Here is a 23,539-nt window from a genome sequence, read left to right as displayed (position 1 = left end):
TAAGTAATAACCTTGTTTTTGTACTATTCTGTACATTCGGCTTCATATAAAAAGTAACATCAAGCATTGACTCATAAATTATACGAGTAGTACTGATATTTCATATAAATTATTTATTATGAAAACGTTTGTCAATTTATATTTTTGACTAATTCTTCTGTGATAGAAACATCGATATTATTTTCAAACGTAATTATACATATTATTTGTACTCAGGTTAGCATGAACATAGTAACCATTACCACATGCTCTTAATTTTCACAAAATAAAGATAATACTTGAAAAGACTAGTCTCCATAAACAACACCCGTTAAATCTGTGACGGATAAGCCATTGTATTCAACCATATTAAAGGAAGCACCCACCTGACTGGCCAGACCCACTACGAAATCATAAGTTTGATCAATAATTCAGGAGAGTTTTTACATGCGATACAGGACTGTAATAGCGATTTTCAGAATTTTTCTCTGGATTCTCTCTGAAGGTGAATACCTTATTGTGTTAAATTTCATGTAAAAAAATAGGTAAATAATGATAATTTCCCAGTATATTATATTAAATTAAATATGTAAGCATACAAAATATAAATATATATAGTCACTATATTTTTAAGGAATGAACGTTTGTAAAATTTCTATAAAGTATACTTTACTATTTGTTTTCAACAGCTTGACTGGAGTCTCTATATTAGTTCTTAGTTCTCTACTTGATAATTATTACGGATGACGCGAAATGGTTTGATTATTAGATCAAACCCTAACCCTAGCTCATTCTAACATCCTTCACAGGTATATACAATCAGTGCAATCGGGAGCACTATTTCATAATTATCGATAAAAAATTTGATCAATTAGCTGAGTTTTGTCGCTACGGTAATTGAAATGTTCGATATCAATTATGTCTTCAACTTCGCGAAAATGTTATTATTTAACTTAACCTTAACTAAGAGTTGTCAATTTATTGTCTTAATTCATGTTCATTGATGAGAAAGTTATTCATAAGTTCAATGGCTGGAAACAACTTAGTATGAATGTACCAAACTACCTACCTATGTCGACAAGTTAACCGTAGAAACTGAAGAGAAAGTACGAAGTTCCTAATACCTTTTTACCTGACTTCTAGAAAGGAAAATTTTTCCAATTAGCCTTACTTTTTATACGTAATGTCATATATAGTGAATTGATTTATTTTAGACATCATAATATTATAGAGTTTTTTTAATAATTTTGTATTAACTTTTTTATAATAGTTCTGTACATATTAAATAATCTACACGTAATTTATAAAATTAAGTATGTGGACAGTGGACAGTGGACAGTGAAAAGTACTAAATCTAGAGGAAATTTGGAATATAGATTTACATGTTGATCCGCGCAACTTCTTCTGCATCGCACTTACATTGTCTTACACGACTTAACATGTATCATTATATGTCGCACAATTTACATAATATATTTTTAACTGATAGCCTATTATTCTGATGTATAAACTGAAGTATATTACTCTAAAGATTCATCAAAATCCATTCCGTATTTTTTGTGTGAAAGAGTAACAAACATGCATTCATACATATATACTGACTAACTTTCGCATTTATAATAGGTATTAGTAAGATTCTATAACATAAGCACCCCTTAAAATACAAACGTTTAAAAAAAATCTATTACAGAATGACGTCTCACGGTAACGGAAAGGGCCCACCCCCGGTTATCAAATGTGACACTGTATATGATTATATATGATACGTGTGATTGGAGGATTCACAACATGGTGTTCTGTGATTCACAAACTTTGGAAATAAAATCTAGGACCTCCCACCCTCCTGGCCTAATATTATGACATCACATATCAATTTTAGAATGAACACCAACATATTTTAACTAATAACATATAAATGTAATAATGTAAGTTACCGACTGTGATTGTAGGTGTAGTAATTACTAACAACTCAAAAGCAAGATGCATTATTTTTACTATTATACTTTAATTATTCAAATGAACAATCGACATGGCAGATATTAACTTAGTTTGTAAGTAATTACATAATTTATAATTATAATATAAGTATATGTAACTTCATGGTATCTAAGTACTAAGTATGAGAATGAGCACAAAGAAATTAAGAATGTATTTAACTATGTGTGACTAACTACCTACGTAATACAGTAATGAGGTTCAACAAACAGTGATATAACAACTGTGGAACGCTAAAATATCTAAATATACTTTAAGCTTAATAAGACAAGCTATTGCTTATCAGAACATAAACTTGTTTTACAAACATTCCAAAATATTGTTTATCTTACGTACATAATTATGCATAACATACTTATTTCATAAGTGAGGTAACTTCATCTACTTTATCGATCGTTATGATCTTATGTGTCGTTGATTAGAAAGTTTATTTGATGTTCAATATAGTCGAGTAATTATTAAAAATTTTCATGAGCTGAAGAAGTTGATAGAGAGACGGATCGGGAATAAAATAAGATGTCTTTATATGTGTTTATGTGTATTTAATATAATGTTTAAATGGTCAAACAAGTAAAGATGCTTTGTCATAAAGGAATCAATAACAATATAGGTGTTTAACAATATTTTATGTTCTAGAATACGGGATTAATAATGTTAGTACTCATGATAAAAAAATATAAAACTTCCTAGAAAAAAAGAAATATTTTAACCTACAAATTTTGGTAGTAAGTATATAAAACATTGGATATAATTTATTTATTAATGAAACTGTAAACAAATAAGTAATATTTTGGATAACAATGTTGAGTTACTATAACGTTTTTATTGTTTCAGACCTTGGACCTTTGATCGGCGACAAAGGTCACTCAGCGGCATCTGGTCGTATACATAGATAGTTATAGGATGAGAGCACAAGGCCAGCTCAGCTGGTGCTGGATGTCTCTACCACGCATGCGTATAATTATTTATAAACGTTTGCGGCTTTTACAAAAAACGGTGCATGTACAGCGGGAGAAATTGTAAAAGTCGGCGATAATGAAACTCAAAATGCCTCGGAGCATCGCTCAGATCGGGGTCAGTGGCTCAGCTCTTGCGTGTCGCGTGCTCTTTGTTGGCACAAATTCGATGCGTACACATTTCGCATAATCGGCGATTTGCTAAGTATCGGGGTGCCTTGCCAAAAATAAAGCTGCACTGCAGCACTGAGCTTGCAGTAGTGGACTGCGGGATGTTCATGTCGGGTAGACTCGGGCACATTGTGGTATCGAGAGGTCGATATGTGCGGCGGGTGCCGGCTGACGGCCACTTCTGCCAGTGCCGCCGCGCCTGCTGCCGTGTGCGGATGTCAATGTCGCCGGCGTTGGCGTACACCTACATCCTCCGCGCTGTTCTCTTGACATTTGTGCGCATAGCGCACAGCGCAACCGATTTCGCATTCACCAGTGAAGCTTTATTTATAAACAAAAATTGTGTGTTAATAATATCATTCAATGTCAATAACAATTAATTTCGATTTTATGCTACAAATATAATTGTGTCATTAGAAATTGCTATGATATAATTCTTTATTGTCATCGTAATGTGAAAGCGCACGTGATAATTAATGGAGACAGGATGTTATGTAAAAATGCGGTAGGAAGGTAAATTATTAACGGATCAGTTATGAAGTGACATTGGCCTTTTGTAGAGACAAATACAATTCTTAAAAAATAAATACGAAGCTAACTAATAATAATAGCATGACAAGCTTTAAATACGTATTTATTATATATTGCGTATCTACAATGTGATAATAGATTAAGTATTTTTAATAAATGTCTAAATAAATCTAAAATTATAATTGTCCACATTATTAGACGACGAATGTTTATAAAGACACTATTAAGAAGTACATACTTACACCTGTTAAAAAGTATTCTCTATTTCCATTAACTTAAAAACTTTAATAGTTCGCTTATTTACACATAATGTGTGCAATAAAATATCTGAATGATCATCCAAGTACGGCAACACAATTCAATAGCATTTAACAGCTTTTACAAATGACGGTATTAGAATCACATAGTAATACAACTGCATTGATTAAACTATAGATAACGATCTCCGCAGTAGTTTAGTAGGTGGGTAATTAATTAGTCTAAGAGCTTCGGGATTGGCATTGGATCTGGCAATGCTTTCTTTAATCGTTTTTTGATTTTTTCGTCGATGTGTCAGCCGTTAATTATGTGGTATTTTCTGTAAGCTGTCATCACGATATATTCTGTCAAAACAAGGAGGTAATAAAATTAAAAAATGTAGGAAAGATGTGGAGAAAATATAAATAATTCATATATTTCCAATAAGAGTTAGATATGGGGTTTTTGAACTTCCGCGCCTACCATGAATACATAAATGCTTAGTCACATGAACTTTAACTTGAATGAACGACTCGCGTGACGAAAGATTCCACCGTTAAAGTTATTTTGAATTGTTAATTCAGTTGTTAATTCTGCTTGTTGATTTTCTTGATTTTACAACTAGCTTATGGACAAACCTGGTCGTAAACGCACCTATTACTTATTTATGTGTTATGTTCTCCGTGGTCATAAACACAAGCTTTTAATTATTACTAAAAAGTTATTTTATTTTAATGTATGAATCAAATTTAGCTGTAATAAGTTAGTACCGCATCCGGAAATAAGCAGTTAACTGTTAATTTGTAATTTAGTTAATATTTTTATATATAATAATATTTTTAGTCAGTATTTATTCACAAATACATATTTAACAAACTAAATGTCGCTATGCGGTGATTGTTCCAGTGAATTTGCTAAGTAGAATACAGACGTGCATACTTAGTACGGAGTGTTATTATGTGTGTAGTGCCTTCGTATCCATCTTTGACTTTGCGAATGTAATATGTGACATAATTCATGCATATCAATAGATAACTGTTAAACCGCACTTCAAATATATTATAGTTATTTATAAATATCTAACTTTTACCATAGTAGAAACAAAGAGCGTTCTCTATACCTAAATTAAGTCAGTCTATATTACAACCCATGCCACATTTCCACTATGTTTCTCCATAATAATTATAAATAACTAGCTGACCCGAGCACTACTAGACTACGTCTGCATCACACTTACTTGACATTTCTCATTATACACTGAACGGATTTTGATGAAACTTTACAGTAATATAAGCTATATTCATCAGAATGACATAGGCATATTTTATTGACATTTATATATTGAAATTTTACGTGGTTCAAACCGCGGGCATATTTCGCCAAATTTACAGTATACTATAGCAATTTAAATTTTAAATTATAACCTATGTATGAGTTCTGATGTATAAGTTTTTTAATTTCATCAAAATCCGTTCAGTAGTTTTTGTGTAACGAACACCCATTTATCTACCCATATTCACAAACTTTCGCGTTTACAATATTAGTAAGATAATGAATTGCTCGACAACATGCACGTGACAGCCCTCTAGCGTTTTAGGTGTCCATAAGTTGCAGTAACCGTTTACCATCAGATGGGCCGTATGCTTGTTTGCCACCAACGTGGTATAAAATAAAAATTACATTCTTTACTTCTAACACAACAATATATAAAAGATACACTGTAGTCTAATCTAAACTATTATGTAACTACATAGATTGATGATGAGTAACATATTACTAATTGTACCTAAATAGATACGTACTTAATTATTCCAGAGCAAATTGACCCGACGTCATTAAAAAGCTATTGATAGATACACAAAGCTTCCATTACGGTAAATATAATGGCTTATTATAGTATATATAGTACGTAACTACATACTTACAAATCTTTGGAGGTAAGGAGCAAACCAGAAGAACTTACCAAAATATATACAATGTGCCGTCGAACCGGATTTTTAAATCACGTAATGACTAATTTTACATTTTCTTTTGTCAGCTGTGCAAAAAACTTCGCTGTGTCGTTGATTTAAGAGAAGATAAACAGAAGTTACTCAATCCAGTCATAGAACATGTCTTAACAGGTTTAATTAAAGATGAAGTAGGTATTTGTTACAAATTATGTATTAACAGTTTTAAGATAATAAAAATATTGGAAAACATTTTTTGGTATCAAAATCAAATTTTCTTTAGTCGTATTCGACTCTTATGATTCGATTCTTATGTTCGGCGTGCTTTTTTGTTGAGAATAACTGGCAAGAAAATAAAGAATTATATAAAAATTGTTAATTTATATTTGCTTATATTGCTGCTTAATTTATATTTGTTAATATGTGTTGTTGTTTGTGGATTTTGATGTTAATTATACGTAGATCAAAGAAACCTCAAAAGAAATAGAACTAAATTACCGATGGATATATGAAGTAGTTATAATTATACATACTACATATGTGTTAAAGTAACGTGCAAAATAAAGACAATAAAGTAGTAAAGAAAATTACTTATTTACATAATAGGTGGAGGAGTGACTCAAAGAATGTGAAACAGATTCAATTTTGTTGAGTGATTACTCTGATAGCTTCCATAATGGTTTTTATTTCAATAAATAAATAAGATTAAATTTATATAACATATAGTAATAAAAGCACTCTCAAAGCATTATATTATGATAGTACCGCAAGATTCGGATCGTTTTATTTATTTATTGTGAATAGCGTCCCCATAAAAATCTAATGGATAACTAATATTTCTAGCAACAATTCGAAATATACTGTTTATTGCAAAATTTTTTAAGAAATGAGATTATTTGAGACTGTTTAAAGTAATATGCATATACCGAATACTAAAGTTTATAATATGTTTGCCCACAATTTGATATATTTACATGAAGACCAGTTTCTAAATCGTACTAATGCAGTTATCAAGGTCAACTTGTGGCTTCTTACATGTCTCTACATTTAATATATACGTATAAATCATGAACACAAAAGCAAAGCAATTGTATAATCTACTTTGATTAACCTTGGAATTTTATGTATATCTTGTCACTAAGTGACCTAGTATCCAACAGAATAAAAAATAGTATGTAATTTGTAATAATGGTTATTTAATTTTATTACAATGAAATACTTGAGTATTACAATGTTCATAAAGTTTATTACAACAGATATAATTATTAATAAGCATTTTTGTACTGTCTTTTTTTATAATTCTAATTCTACACTCGTAATGAAGACTAAGCATAAAACTATATTGCGGCTCATCGGCTTAATGAATAGATATGTATGATATGTATCGGCTTAATGAAATTATATAGTATATATGTTTTTATCTACACAGCCACATCATCTGCCATCCACTTGAAATCTAATAAGGTTTTACTCAGGTATCTACATATAGCTGGTTACAGCAATAAATTAATTAGAACTCCAATAATTTTAAAGTAATATGCATTCTAATATTGCATTCTAATACATTCAAAATTAAGCAGGAAAAATCAAAGAAAATCAAAACATATTAGACATAGACAATATTTTTTATAGAAACCGATATCCCATTTTCCTTTATACTCAAATTAAATTATTCCTCTTAGGACACATTGGAATTCCTACAGAATTGTCTAAATAGAAAAATGTCTAATCAAAAAAACTACAACATCGCGGTAAAAAAGTATTCATCATTCTCGTAATTAGTCACACAGCTAGGACGTGCCTTATTTCAATATTATAGAGTGGCTCAGTGGTTGCAGTGTCGGTGGTAGAGTTAAGAAGGTTAATGACCACAGTTTGTGAGAATAGGCATTTGAGAATACTCAAAATCTACCAACAATGATTTGGAAAAGTGTAGAAAAAATATACTATAATCCTTTGTAATATAAAACTATCATTAATAAACAAATGCCTACGTTCTTTTTAAATCCAAAGTTCAGGTTTTAGCTTTATCATTATAATAATCCATGTGTTTTGCTAGTCATGGTCTAAAAAGAAAAACCTACTAGATCATATTGACCAGACAGCTTGGAACAGTTGGAGACCTTTGTAAAGAGAAATAACATAATCCGTGCTAGTATTATAAATTATTTTCATGACAAAACGACTGATTGGTTTCTTATCAAATTTGATATGAATAAGCATCACGAGGAGGAACATATGCTACTTTTTATCCTAAACAAAGTGGATGATGTCGCTGGTAACAACAAGTAGTTTATAATTTACATAACGGATAGACCCTTGTCTCACGAATAGGCTTTCTTATTATATCAAAAAGTAATTTGGAACACAGTAAAATAAGGTGAATAATATGGCGACAGCCTTTATAGATAATAAAATACATTTATGTTGCATTAGAAATATAAACAACACTGTGTGGTTAGAGGGCATTGAATACATAGGAAGTAATCGGAATGTTCCCCGAAGCGCGCGTTTGAGCATTGACAGAAATTAGCGTAGTGACAATACTATTTATGCAACAATAATACACATACATCTATATTGTATGACACATAAATGTATTCATTAATATAATTTCATGGCCGACCAACCATCAAATTATATTATATTGACCGCTTTCCTTCCGATGGTCACGGGTTCGATTCCTGGTACGATGCAAGGACTTGTATTCAAGAGTATGATTGTATCGGTCTGGGTGTTTTCTATGTATATTATGTATGTATTTACAAAAAAAATATTAAGTATTTATATCAGTTGTCTAGTACTCATAAAACAAGGAACTAGATTGCACTGTATTAATTGTCCAGGGTTATTTATTTATTTATTTATATTATTGTATGTATTAGTCACAATTGTTATATCAGCTTACTAGTGGCCTGCCCTGATGTATCGCTCTGAGGCACAAAATTTGTGAGTTTTATTTGGTATACTAACTAATGTAAGTAAGCCTATCACTGCAATATTTTTTAAAGTCAGTGGTTTTCGAGTTTACTTTCCTCATAACGATTCATATAGATTCTCAGTTTAAGTACCTATTTAATTGTAACTGAACAATTCCTTTCACACGGCAGGAAATGGTAAATTATTTTGAACCTGTACAAAAATAGATTAGAATAGATATAAAGCGGGAATAATCGCTGTTAATATCTAATGAATTAATAACATTAGTCTGAATTCACCTTTATGCTCCTAAGCTCAGGTAGAGTCACTATTCCATAAACAATTAAAACAACTATACTGAAAAACTATCTTAAAATCTTTGTTCCACTGTTGATCAGCAGGTTTATCCAGTGATTTAACCATTAATAAACAAAAAGATTGAGGAATTCGCATTAACATTTTCTATGCGGAAGTTTCTGTTTGAATATAGTTGTATTTTATATTTGAGTGCTTGTCGTTACATCAAAAACATGTTAATTGTATTGTACGTACTCATAGAATAACATACCTAATTTACTACACATTTCTTTTAACACGTACTCAGGCCACGCTCTAATATTGACTAATCAGTGTCTGCAAACACACAACCAAACAACACGTGACACTCCACTTAGTTAGTAATGTATTATTGCTACAATGAATTCTCACGGTTCAGTCTTATTTATAATATATTTTATATGAAAATATAAGCAAAATATTCAGACGTTCATACAAACTTAATAAAACAGTTAAAGCTAAAGCATGTAAATACATATTTTTTATTGAAATTTAACATAATATACTATAATAATAATAATAACACAGCACAATTCACACAGTGCCACCGAAATACATAATAATCATACTCATTAATACAAATGAATCGATCGTGACCATCGGAAGAAAACCGGCGTGCTAAACCGCTAGACCACTAAAACCGTCGTATAAACTCAAAAGTGTGACTGTTACCCTTTCACGGCTAATGGCTGAACGGAACTTAATGTAATTTAATATTAGTTATTAGTTCGTATCACGAGGACGAACATAGGCCAGTTATTATCTTTAAAAAGTGAACGATGTCGCGTGTAATAGCAAGTAATTTATAGTTTCTATAATATATGAATTTCTGGAATGTAGGTATTATTACGTGTGCATATTTAAACTTCAAAAGTAAAATCAAAAGCTACACGTATGATAATCATTTTTTATTCATTTCAGACCCTTTTTTTAAAGTTCTGAGAATAATATTTTGAGTTAGTCATTTTCCGGTTCTATCTATCGATCAATCGTAACTTCATAGGATCTATTATCCTATGAAGTTGGATACTCTTAAACATCAACCTTTGACTATCATGTAGGAAGGGTACAGTAGTAAACTAATTTTTACTACTCGCAATTATTGCCTCGTGTCACTTGCTCGGGTATTTGACACTACTGATACTAATAGGTACAATCGAATTGCAAATATCTTACACATGATTCGGACTTCATAGATCTCTGGTTACATACTTAGATATAATATAATACAGTATAAATACGCATGTAAATCACGTGCCTTATTTTATATAAGAAAATTAGCCACCATTTTTGAGATTCCGAAATCTTACCAAATCTTTAAACCTGATATTTCACCTCAGTTACATTGCCGAGGCCATGGGAGCGCATTCGCATTTGTACAAAACAAATTACGTGTCTTTAAGATTTATTCTATACTTAAAAGTTATTTATTAACATAACCACCAACAAAACGTCTGGAAGGCTTATAGGTACCTACTTGAAATATAGGCTTATTTTGAAAGTCAAAATCATATATTAATTTAGGACGTAAAATTTTTGTTATTATCTCTATCGTTCTGTACGTATTTTGTGACGTAACCGTCTGCTAAGAATGGATTATTGAAAATATCGACTTAACTAGACTACGCGTGCAAAGCCTACTCTAAATTATTCTCTCTACTATCACGTACCTCGGACCGTGGGAATAATCATTGCCTTAATACGGTTGATGACGTAAGCCCATGACTACCTGGATGGACATCGCATTCGCAGACTACAGACAGTATCGCGGCAATGAGGAAAAAAATGCTAAATATCTGTCTACCACATCACCATGACCATAAGAGTGTAATAACGAACAATGTCCGAGATGCTTATTAAATTCTCAAATTATTTTTCATTCCTACGTACATTTTTTATTGGAAGATATTATAGCGTTCCCGCCTGTGCTGACGGTATACGCTCGCGGGGCATCACTGCGATGTGAATTAACTTGAAATTAACTACGATAGTTTCTAGAGATATCGTGGCGGTCGACCAGCTATAGGGTACTTTCTAGTATGATCTATAAATTATGAATATTAGAAATTTTATACTGAAAAAGACTGTCCACTCTTAATTCTTGCGGCTTATCCGGTACGCACTAACTTGAAAATTTATGGAATGGTAGAAAGGACATTTTATTATAAGTATTGGAAAAGGTATATATACCCTTAATATTATTGCCTGTCACATAAAAAAATGTTTATGTACGCTTATTGAAGCGTATTTTCGTAGAGTAACTAATACCAATGATAGGAATACTGTACGTACTATACTTATAAGTATAATCCATTTTTAACACATAATTAAAAAGAACATCTCGCGACACCAGGCACAAATTCGATATTTTTATATGCGGTTACATCTAATTCACTAACAAATGTAGTATAGATGTGGGCAGGTATTTTAATCGGAATATATGTCAGTTCTTGTCTAATTATGACTTACTTACGTTTTCTATTCGATCACATAAACACGTTATATCCTTTACACGTGAGAGTTTCAGGAAATCTTTTCATAATGGACTACGTAATTGTAGAAACTAACTTTTTTATGTAATTGGATTGACAAACAACCTAACGACCCGCATGTGGCAACCGTCATATATTACATGAACAGCGCTATGGATATCACGTTATCACATAACACCCGTGATATCCTACAAGCGCTGCTATTCCGAAGTAATTAATTATCAGGATAATAATCCTGTAATTTACTACCTCAAGGGGTGAGACCTTTAACGGATATCTTGTAAAGCAAGCTGTTTGGCAGCTAAAATTTGTGGGACCGAGGTGGGTGGGTGCCCCAGATGATTTTTACAAACCCTAACTTTTTTTTTCGTAGTTTATTTCCCGGTCCCACAGACGAAGTCGCGGAAAAATTGGTAGTAAATATAGAGCGAGCGACGTAAACGCTAATAGTTGACTGTTGACTAATGTCCGAGGACATTGGATTATATGCTCTAACTAAAACAAACGCGAATTTGTGTCATTGTTACTTTCCGTTATAATTTTCGCATTATTGATTTATGACAGCTCACTTCCCGCGGATGTAAAATTAAAATCGTTTAAATTGCTTGTGAAAATCGCAAATATTATGCAACAAGCTGTTGCCATGGTTTCATACGTGTGGCACTCGCAATAGCATTTCATACTAATATTATAAATACGAAAGCATGTCTATCCGTCTGTTTTTTACGATTAAACGATTGAACGAATTAATTTTGATGTAAAGATATATTGTACACCAATATAGGCTATAATTTACATAAAAAAATAAATCATTACTAGATAATAATCGCTTTGCGCGTGAACCTTTTAAAATAAAACAAACATTGAATGATCTAAGTTTACGATAAATTAGTGAAATACTAATTATTACAATCAAATCCCGTGAAATGATTCCATAATAAAGTACTACAAGCAATATTAATTTATAATACGTGATATAATAAATATTTCGCAGTGAAAATAGGACTTAAAATAACGATATAACTGGTTTTGACACGCGAATCGATAAATATTTAGTAGTCGTTATCTTACGGACTTGCATGTCAAAACAAAGTAGGGTACATATCTATGCAGATTAATGCAGTACTTATATACATTTCTAGATAATTGCATATTTTGTCTGACATGTTACATCAGTAATAATTGGAATATCGTGTTGTTTTCATGTTATGAAATCATGTAGAAAATATAAGACACTTATATATATTTGAAAACTTCCATATTATGATTTTGTAACAAAATAATAGATAGGCATTCGTATAAGTAGATACTCATATATTAGAATAAGTATAAGAGGATTTAGAACTCAATATCGACTTCTTATTGTACACAGAACTATTTCATTTTAACTTCAATAAAGATGTAGGTATATGGTAATGTCTATAAACATAAAATTAATGAGACATTAAATATGTTTTGTACTGATATCTTCGTCGTATTAAGAAACGTTAAAATCCTTGGGTAACTGCCAGAAGTATACGTTCAAATTCATCATTGACAACCAAATGATTTGTGGAAATCATTGTGGATGTATTAAAAATTTATGAACAGCCATTTATGACCGTAATATTTTTTAATAATTAACAATAAAATTATATTTTAATATTATTATTATATTAATGGCATGTGGTTTTTATCTATATAGAGAGGCAGACGCACTATCGCTTTTATAATACTATTAGCTTGCCCGCGCCATCATCCGTGTGAGTTTAAAAAAATCCTAAATATAAATGTAGCGAAGGTTGACTAATTAATATTAATATATCGTTTGAAGGGTGAAAAAAGGCCGAGTAATTGAACGATAAGGGACGTGTTATCTTATTATTTCAGAATGGCAACGCATTAGGGTATCACAGGCATCATAATGGTTGTAATGCTCTTCATGTTATAGATTATGGTGACATGGCAATCGGTAAATTTGTTGTACCATCCAATACTATCAGCTTCGCAGTTCTTGTTCCATAAAAATAAAATTTTATTAATGACTTAATTACATAACCAAGCAAACTTATTGTTTACATAATGTTGCATTGACATCAGTCTTACGTACGTATACAAAGTTTCAACTCTGTCAGATGCCAAAAAGTTAATTAACTAATTTGAACCAGAATAACGTGTATTTTCAAAGCAAATTAAATGAAAGTTTGTATGAGTAACCACTACAGTAAACAAACAATTACGGCCTTTGAAGCAACCTGACGATATATGTATCTATGTATAAATAAATATGTAGTAATGTATAATGTAGTGTATAATGACTAACTGATGCCCGCGACTTCGTCTGCAAATAAGACTTATACTTCGAGAAGTTTATTCTTTCGAAGCTTTAAGAAGACTGTGTCTTTAGCTAATTTCCAATACATCTCTATATCAGAATCCATCAAAATTGCTTTAATGGTTTAGGTTACGTAACACACACAGGGATAGGATAGTTAGTTTTGTACTTAGAGTATAAAGAATAAAAAGATCTATTCTAGTTTTACTGTTTTGTCTCTATATATACCTATATTCGTTTGAACTGCAAAGACAGTCGATATTAGGTACTACAAACACCTTCGCGAATTGTAATAAGTAGGTAATATAGATATATAAAATATTTTTTTTGCTTCCGTAATTCTAATATCAATATAGACATAATTTAAAGAAACCCTTAGGTATATAATATAGATACTACCTAATATGCACCTAGTCTCGTTTAAATTATATCTTACCTATTTACTAGATACCTTTCCTTTAGTCTTAAATATATTACACTTACTGAGATTGACAGTTGTGAGCGTTTGCCGTTATTTAACATTTTTCCAAGAGCACAGCTCGTACAGTGTCACAGATCTAGATCTTTTTCTAAGCGACATTTCCGTTGTCTCAGATTTCTATATACATATACAGTTGCGACGCATATCTCCGTACAGTACAAACTTATCATTATTGTGTACGTATGTCTGTATATATGTGTGTCTGTGTCTTCTCCATAGTTATCTACTATATTTACGAATTTAAAAAATCATACCTATACCGTAACAGTATTGGCTTGCCAATAAAATTAATTGTTACTAACTCTTACTAATTATCCAATAACTCACATTGGACTAGGACATTTTTTAGTTATCTTTAGAAGACTCTGAGGGCGGCGGTAAGTCTCAGTCACTTTAACAAATATTACAATCTAATCTCATTGTCATTTTATTCTTAATTAATTCTCTATTATTTGAGATATTAAAATACTAATATATCCAACAAAATAGATTATTATCCGAAATGTTGTCTACATTGCACGATTCTGAGATTTCAGTTCTCTGAAATTTTGTTCTATTCAGATTTTCCCTTTTGTTTTCATTCCGAAATCCATTTACTCTTAACTGCTAATTTCCAATCCAATAGAAGACTAATTAAATGGATCCGACTCAGTGAACCAATTCTAGCTCAGCGACGAAAAGTATTGTAACGGTATATTTCTTTTAAAAATTAAATCGCCTACGGAACTCGACGTTACTTTTATGGGTACGAATTTTATATGATTGGATGTTCAAAAACGGTAATATTCAGGATTTCTTCTTTGCTCTCGTATACATATTTTATTCAAGGTCTTTTGCTTATAAGGGTTTTTTGTTTATATATATCAATAGAACATTATTTAATAACAAGGACTGTGTAGCTCACATCATAGTTGTGTAAGCTGTGGTTTTGTTATAATTAAAAAAAATATTTAGTTCTGAGACAATGTACCGGTTGTAGAGCTCTTGGAAAAAATGTTAAATAAAGGCAAAAGGCACGAAACTGTTAACCTCAGACTGTGTAATATAGGTATGATTTTAGGTAGGTTTAAATTCTAGCTTAACTATCTGATAGAACTTATCAGATAGTTAAGCTAGAATTTAAACGAAACTAGGTGCATAGTGGGTAGCAATCCCTTATATACATGAAGGTTTCTAACAGCGAGTTTTGTATAGTCTGTGGCTTTACCACAAAAATGTTATGATATGCAGTCTTTATTGAGGACAATAATATCATTGTCTGTATGTATATCAAATTTCATTAAATTCCGCCCACCATTTTAGCGGTTTGGTCCCGTATACATATTATATTATTGATACTCTTTTTCGATGCCCTCTTTAATAGGGATATCACTACAAATATTTCTTAATAACAATAATCTGTAGTGCACTCATGTCTTGATTTCGTTTCTTCTCTTGATTGAACATCATCTAGTGCGTTAACCAAAGCTGTCAACTGTTAACATTAAGGCAAGTGTAAGGATAAGGTAGCACTTGATGTACATACACATTTGGCTGAAAATATTTAAACGTTAACAGGAGCGAGGTTATCTAGTTTGTTTGCATTGTCAGCGATGCTTTCCGTCAACAGAGGTTTTGTCAAAAATTTAAATCTGACAGTATTGTATATCAGATTCGAATTCAGGGGCGCATAAGACGGAGTTATTAAAAGACTAAAATGTATTTATATATATTAATCTAGATTCTCACAAATATAAGGATAGACTAGGGTTCACCGCATCTACACCTAAATCTACTGTATCCATCCATCTACCTAAAAGAAGAGGGCCTTCAGTCCTTTCTCAGGTTTGGAGTAGCTAGGAGAGCTGCAGTCAACATAGTTAATAGTATAAAATAGTTAGTAACAGTAATAAAAAAACACAATCGCAATTTTGAATATTCAGTGTACAAAATTATGTTTTTTTAATAAAATAATAAAAATGAGTGACCTCAATTTAGTGATGAATCAGTCGCCATTACGAGCAGAACTCAACAAAACTATACAGTGACATATAAGTGTATTGCCCTCTTAAAAGCCTTATTTTATATGGCACAGGTCCAATGTAAATGTGAATTTAATTAACACTATCAGAGATGGTCAGCAGTAGACCGTTATTCATGCATTAGAATCACATGTTTATTTTTGTCATATCATTTTATGTCAATGAAATCTAGCTCCAGTAGGTATATTTTTATACACATACTGGCAAACAAACTAGTAAATTATTTTTTATTGGTAGATTAATAAATATTTTTGTTTGTTAATTTTTTTTATTAATACTCAATTTGAAAACGTGTTCTGATGTCTTCTATAAACTATAATATAATATAACTAACTATCTCTTTGACTGGAATAAGAAGTATCCTATGTTATTTCCTAAATATCGCTTGTAAATACGGATCTAATAAATCTTAAACCTATTAAACGACAATGTTTTTTTAAATTAAAATGGTATAAAATTATTCTCAATGATATTGGGATTAGAGCGATTTCCAGAATCTTTCAGAGACAATATAACTCAAAGGATCACAGCGCTAAAAATCTGAGAAGCATGAAAAGATCAAGTGTAGAGAAAAATCGAATATATTTATAACAAAAAATTGTAAGTAATTCTCCTTCATAGCTTGGACAAATATGCAGTACGAACAAACCTATACCCAGATATAAAAAAAGTAACAGATTCCCTATCTGTACATAAAACATATATAAGAAAATCTATTATTGGGGGACTTTATCAACACAACAGAACTTAAAAACAACGATTATTAGTATTTTTGTTTGTTTGCGCATTTGTGCACGCTAATCTTAAAATGTTTTAAGTGATTTAGTATTGTGGTTAGATTCACTTAAAATATCGTGTTTATTTTATTTCAATCAGTTTGCAAACAAAAACATTAAACGGATACAGATGACGAAGTCACTCAGCAACTGCGTACCCAAATATATGTATGTAGTCGGTTGATTAAACCTACTATTAAACCTACTACTACTAAATCGTGATATCTAAGTAACCAGTAGGATAAATCCATAGGCTTGCGTGTGAATCATCCATATACTTGTGCTAGGGTAGGGTACTGTGCATGAAATGCGAGGCTAACATTATAACTGAATGAGGAGTGTCATCAACAAACGCACATACAATGTGGCGATTATTGCTATACTATTGTATGTCCGTTATAAATCTATTTTATAGTCTATTAAAAAACAGATAACAATTTAGATGACCACGTCTTCATTTGATTGCTATCCCATATAGGATAGTAAGAAGCATTGTCAACTGTCGTCGTTTTGGTGAACATAACCACATTTGGCTATATTTATGTCCATGTCATGGGGTTAGTCTACCATGTTCTCTATATAATGTGATAATTCAGTATTGCCGTCACTAAAAAGTCAGCCAGAAATTAATTTTTACACAGTCTTTTATCACTGACCTGATATGCATTCGCTATCTTTGGTTTCTAAGTCGAGATAGAAAACCATTATGCCACGGCGATCTCTCGAATTTATTGTAATCTAGAAATGTCATATAATTAATCCTCTTTATCATATTTTATAGCAATAGGAAGTTACCGTTAGTACATTCATATCATGCTATCATGATCATATCATGATAAATACCTACTACTAGATTTATTTAGATACACACCCGCGACTCGTCTGCTTATTTTTAGTTTACATATACCATGTACATTCTTGTGATATAAGGGTTAAGTTTCATTCAAAACGACCGCAATTTTCAAGATAAGTTAATATGTATATAACAGTTTTCCCGGTTACTATATCTCATTTGACGAGACCTGACTAAAATTATAATCATCATAAAATACAATTGAAAAATTGTTTATTGTAAAGTGCACATCTGTGCATCTCCTAAAACATATGTACAATCAAGAAATTATATTAAAAGCTACGTTATCCCTTGTGAAAATATTTCTGCCAATGTCAATATTTTGTCGAGTATTCACAGCCGAAACATCAATACAATACGTATCCATAAAATGATAATATCATTAGTGACAACATCATTATATATGAACTGATTGAATATCTCATTACTATCATTGTTATTATAATTACCAATTATTATCTCACGTCCGGTGGCATGATGATCGTGGGACTCTAATTTTAGGGTTAAAGTCATTTCCGCGCTTAATGGTGTTCATCATTTTACAAAATCTGAACACAGGAAATAATTTATTACATATTAGTATTTACGAGTAATGGTACCTTTTTGAATTGCTATAAATATTGAATTCAAAGTGGATACTTCTGAGTCTAGCGCCCGATCATAGTTGAGATTTTCTATGGCACTCTTCGTATATCACTTATTAAGTGGAAGTAACTTTGGTAGTACTTTATGAATGTACGTATGCATTATAATGCCTTCGCTTCAACTACATGTGTTTCAACCCGAATCAACAGTATCTTTAGAAGTAATTATGCGTTATACAGAAGAATAAGTCATAAATAATTATTAATAAGTATTTTAATTTTGTTAAGAAAAACCCACAGAATGATGATAATATTATTATGACGAGAAATAAATACTGCTCAAAAGTGATGATGAAGTCTATTTGAAGAAATATTTAATTCTCTGTACTCTAGTATATTTCTATTCTCTGTACTCTAGTATAAAGATTCTGGAAATCGCTCTAATCCCAATATCATTGAGAATAATTTTATACCATTTTAATTTAAAAAAACATTGTCGTTTAATAGGTTTAAGATTTATTAGATCCGTATTTACAAGCGATATTTAGGAAATAACATAGGATACTTCTTATTCCAGTCAAAGAGATAGTTAGTTATATTATATTATAGTTTATAGAAGACATCAGAACACGTTTTCAAATTGAGTATTAATGAAAAAAATTTACAAACAAAAATATTTATCAAAAAAAAAAAAAAAAATAATTATTTGTTAATATAATGGACAGAAATTCAAAGCAAACATCACATGTATCTTCGGTTATTGAAACGCGTATGCTAAAGCGTCTACAAAATAATACAATTAACGAATTAGAAAAACAAATAGAGGATAAAAACGATAGTATTAGGACATACGAGAAATTAATATGTAATATTGACATAAAATTGAAGGAAAAGGAAAGATTAGTACAAACATTAGTAGAGGAACAGGAACAGAATAGTATAGAATTTGAAAAGATATGTAAAGAAAATCAACTTTTAAAGAAATGTTTGGCAGACAAAGAAGCCGTTATTATAAACTTACAAAATGATCTCATTACTATGGAAACATTCAACAATAAAGTAAATGACGACTACGAGGAAGCCGTGAACATAAACAACAAGATATTAACTCCCTATAAAAAACAATTAAATGATATAAATGTTCAAAATAGATTACTACAGATTAAATTGAACCAAATCACAGAGAGTTATAACAACCTTAAGACCAATTTGGAATCGAGGAAGACGCCAATTACAAGTTTTATAGGCAGTAAACTACATAAAAACAGAAAACTTTTTAAAAAAATTAGACGGCAGGCTAAACTTATCAAAAAGATACATAAAGAATATACAAAATTAAAAAGAGGATCAGCCCACCCAAACCTAATTATAACAAATAATCCAAAAATAAGAAATATTCAAAATAAATATATAGACAAAATAGACATTGATATTAATAATTTAAACAATCGGAAACAAGGAAAACTTTTAATTTTCTCTGATGAAACAGGACGAGGAGTAGGCGAGTATTTTAAGCGAAACTGTCCCGAATTTGACGTCACTAACATATGTAAACCCTATGCTAGTACTGATAAAATATTGGAAAACTTTAGGAAATATGTTTTGGGTTACGGAAAAAATGACTTGGTTATTATATTGATTGACGAATTCAGTACGAATAAAAATATAACTAAATATCCTCAACTTTTGAGTAATATCTTACATACTGATAGCTCCCGTGAATATGGAATAATGTTTGTAAGTTTAAAGTATAATAAAAGGAACGACTTACATATATATGATATTAATAAAAAGTTATATTCTTTAGCTACCAATTATAATAAAATAAAATACATTGAATCAAATGACGATAATGAGGGTATCCATCCACGTAACAGGAAGCTTCTGATAATATCAAATATGATCAACAATAAGTTTCAAAATTCATCTTCACTCAGCTTTCTCAAGTATCATAGTGAAGAATACAACCCTGAAACCCAAAATTTTACAATGCTGCCTCCACTAAGGATGAAGAAATAATAATTTTACATTCTAATGTACAAAGCATGAATAATAAAATAGAAGACATTGAATTATTAACAAACAGTATGAATTGTGATGTGATGTGTTTAAGTGAAACTTGGGTGTCCGAGTTGCAAATTAATATAATAAATATTAATAACTTTCAATTAGGGTCATATTTTTGCAGAAGAAAAAATAAGCATGGCGGTGTTGCCATATATGTCAGAAATGAAATGAAATATCGCACTAGAAATGATATAGGACGTTTATCTGAAGAGTTACACTGCGAATTAACAGCAATTGAACTGAAGTCATCAAATACTATAATTGTTTGTATATACCGGGCAAATTATGACATAAATATATTTTACGACACGATTTCTAAAGTTTTAAATAAAATCAGTAAAGAAAATAAACAAATAGTTTTGTTAGGTGTCTTCAATTTAGACTTCCAACTTAAAAGTAAACATTTAACAGACTTTAAAATAATACTAAATAATTTCGGCATGAAACACGTTCTTATCAAAGAGCCTACTCGTGTTACAGAATGTACTGCATCTTGTATAGATAATTTTGTAACTAATTTTCATGACAAATCTGTGAAAAGCAGAGTTCTAGACTATAAAATATCAGATCATAATGTTATTAAACTTAGTTATACATGTAAATCAAAACATAATGGTAAAAAGGATGTTAATAATATTTTTATAGGACGTAATTTCTCTAAAAGTAACTGTTATTATTTTCACTATCTAGTAAACACTGACAAACATTTTTATGATGAAGTAGATAATTGTATTGACTCAAACAAAAAAGCTGAGATTTTTATACTTGGATTAAAATATTTTTATGATATCGCATTCCCTAAGAAGAAAATGTATGTAAGAAAAAACCAATCTAGATGGGAAACCAAAGGAATACTCAAATCAAAGGACACTTTAAATAAACTCGAATTATTACAATGCATTTACCCATCCAATAGACGAAAACAAAAAATCAATAAATTCAAAAAATGTTTAAAAAAAGTAATGGTAACTGCGAAAAAAATACAGATATCATATAAAATTAAACAATCCAATAACAAGATAAAAGAATGCTGGAATATAATTTCTAAGTTGACGCGAAACAATGGAAAACAATTCTCAAAAGGTACGATTGACAAAATTAAAACAGAAAATGGAACAGTTGCTACAAACCCGATTTTAATCGCAAATTTTTTAAATAATTTTTACTGTAATGTTGGAGAAAAAATAAGCAATACTGTAAAGATGGACAAAATAAAATGCACGAAATTTCGATCCATGATAAAAAAACCATGTACATCACTAACTTTTCATGGAATTACTTTACAAGAATTGGAATATATTATGCGCTCTATAAAGTCTAAAAAATCTAAAGATATTTATGACATGGATTATAGAATAATTGAATTAATATTAAATAATGACAAATTAATTAATTTATTACTTATTGTTGTAAATTCATGTATTGACGAAGGAGTATTCCCGGATGTTTTCAAATTTGGTAAGATTATCCCAGTATTTAAAAAAGGTGACGCTGAAGAACCTACAAATTATCGTCCAATATGTATTTTGCCTGTACTTTCTAAAATTATGGAAACAATATTAAAGAAATATATGGTGCAGTATTTCGAGGAAAATAATCTCTTCACTGACAAACAATATGGTTTTAGATCAGGAAGGTCGACAGGTATGGCAATTACTAACACCATGGAATTTATACTGGAATCTCTTGATAAATCTATGAAATGCGGTAGCATTTTTTGTGACCTCACTAAAGCCTTTGACTGTTTGAGACATGACATATTATTTGATAAATTAGATTACTATGGACTTAGACATAATGCTATTAAAATAATGAAATCATATTTAAATAACAGAAAACAGATAGTATCGTTAAATGACAATACAGTATCAGAAATGCAGAACATTAGTATTGGTATTCCTCAAGGTTCCATCCTTGGACCTATTCTTTTTCTTATATATGTAAACGACCTGCCAGCTAATTTACCAGAAGAGGCGTGTGTAACTTTATTTGCAGATGATACGCATGTAGGAATAAGAAATACAAATAAAACGGAACTAGATAGAATGATGACTAACACTGTAGAAACGCTGCATGAGTGGTTTCAATCGAATGGTATTGTATTAAATGCCGCTAAAAGTATTTTAATGTCTTACTCCACCAGACGTAAGAAGCAAAATTCTGTCTGTTCTGACAACACATATAGTCAAAGTACCACATTTTTAGGATACACTATTGATAGTACAGTAAGTCATGCATCACATATCGAGAGATTATGTAATAAATTAGCATCAGCCAATTATGCTTTGAATAAACTGAAGCAAGTATTATCAAAAAAAGTACTGAAAACTGTGTACTTCGCATATTTTCAGTCTTCATTGTCATATGGTATTACAGTCTGGGGTAATGCAAGTCTCATAGCAAAAGTCCTGAGGCAACAAAAAAGAGCTATCAGAATTATATGCGGAATCCATAGACGCACCTCTGTGAGACCGTATTTCATTGAACAGCGTATAATGACAGTTACATCATTGTTCATATACTATTCCTTGTTAGACATACACGAAAAGAGCAAAACACTGCGTAAAAAGGCGGATAACCATAATTACATGACACGAAATGGACATAAATTAGAATTACCAAGATTACGACTTACAAAAACAATAAAACAAGGTATTTACTTAAAAATAAAAATGTACAATAAACTATCAAATAAAACAATGCAATTAACATCAACAGAATTTAAGAACAAAATAAAATCATATTTCGAACAACATCCTTTTTACAATGTGACGGAATATCTGAATTCCAATGTACAATTATGACATTTTCCATTAAGTGACTTTTATTACTATGTTATATATTATTTAATTTATTATTTTGAATACTTAAAATTGTA

General features: G+C 30.6%; 1 protein-coding gene across 4 annotated transcripts in view; it reads left to right on the top strand.

Annotated features, from left to right (window-relative positions):
- Positions 1-3,357: 3,357 nt before the first annotated feature.
- Positions 3,358-23,539, top strand: part of LOC131853884 (carbohydrate sulfotransferase 11) — a 54,314-nt gene continuing 34,132 nt past the window's right edge. For 2 of the 4 annotated variants that reach the window (XM_059204966.1, XM_059204963.1), the window contains exon 1: positions 3,413-3,614. The gene's annotated coding sequence lies outside the window, so the exon portion shown is untranslated. Of the gene's footprint in view, positions 3,615-23,539 lie in introns of all 4 variants that reach the window. The other 2 variants (XM_059204965.1, XM_059204964.1) reach the window with 2 other exon arrangements.

The sequence above is a fragment of the Achroia grisella genome, unplaced genomic scaffold, assembly GCF_030625045.1.
Source record: "Achroia grisella isolate CSIRO2021 unplaced genomic scaffold, CSIRO_AGI_Agris_v1 utg906, whole genome shotgun sequence".
Classification (NCBI taxonomy): Eukaryota; Metazoa; Arthropoda; class Insecta; order Lepidoptera; family Pyralidae; genus Achroia; species Achroia grisella.
This window is presented reverse-complemented; position numbering and strand designations above follow the sequence as displayed.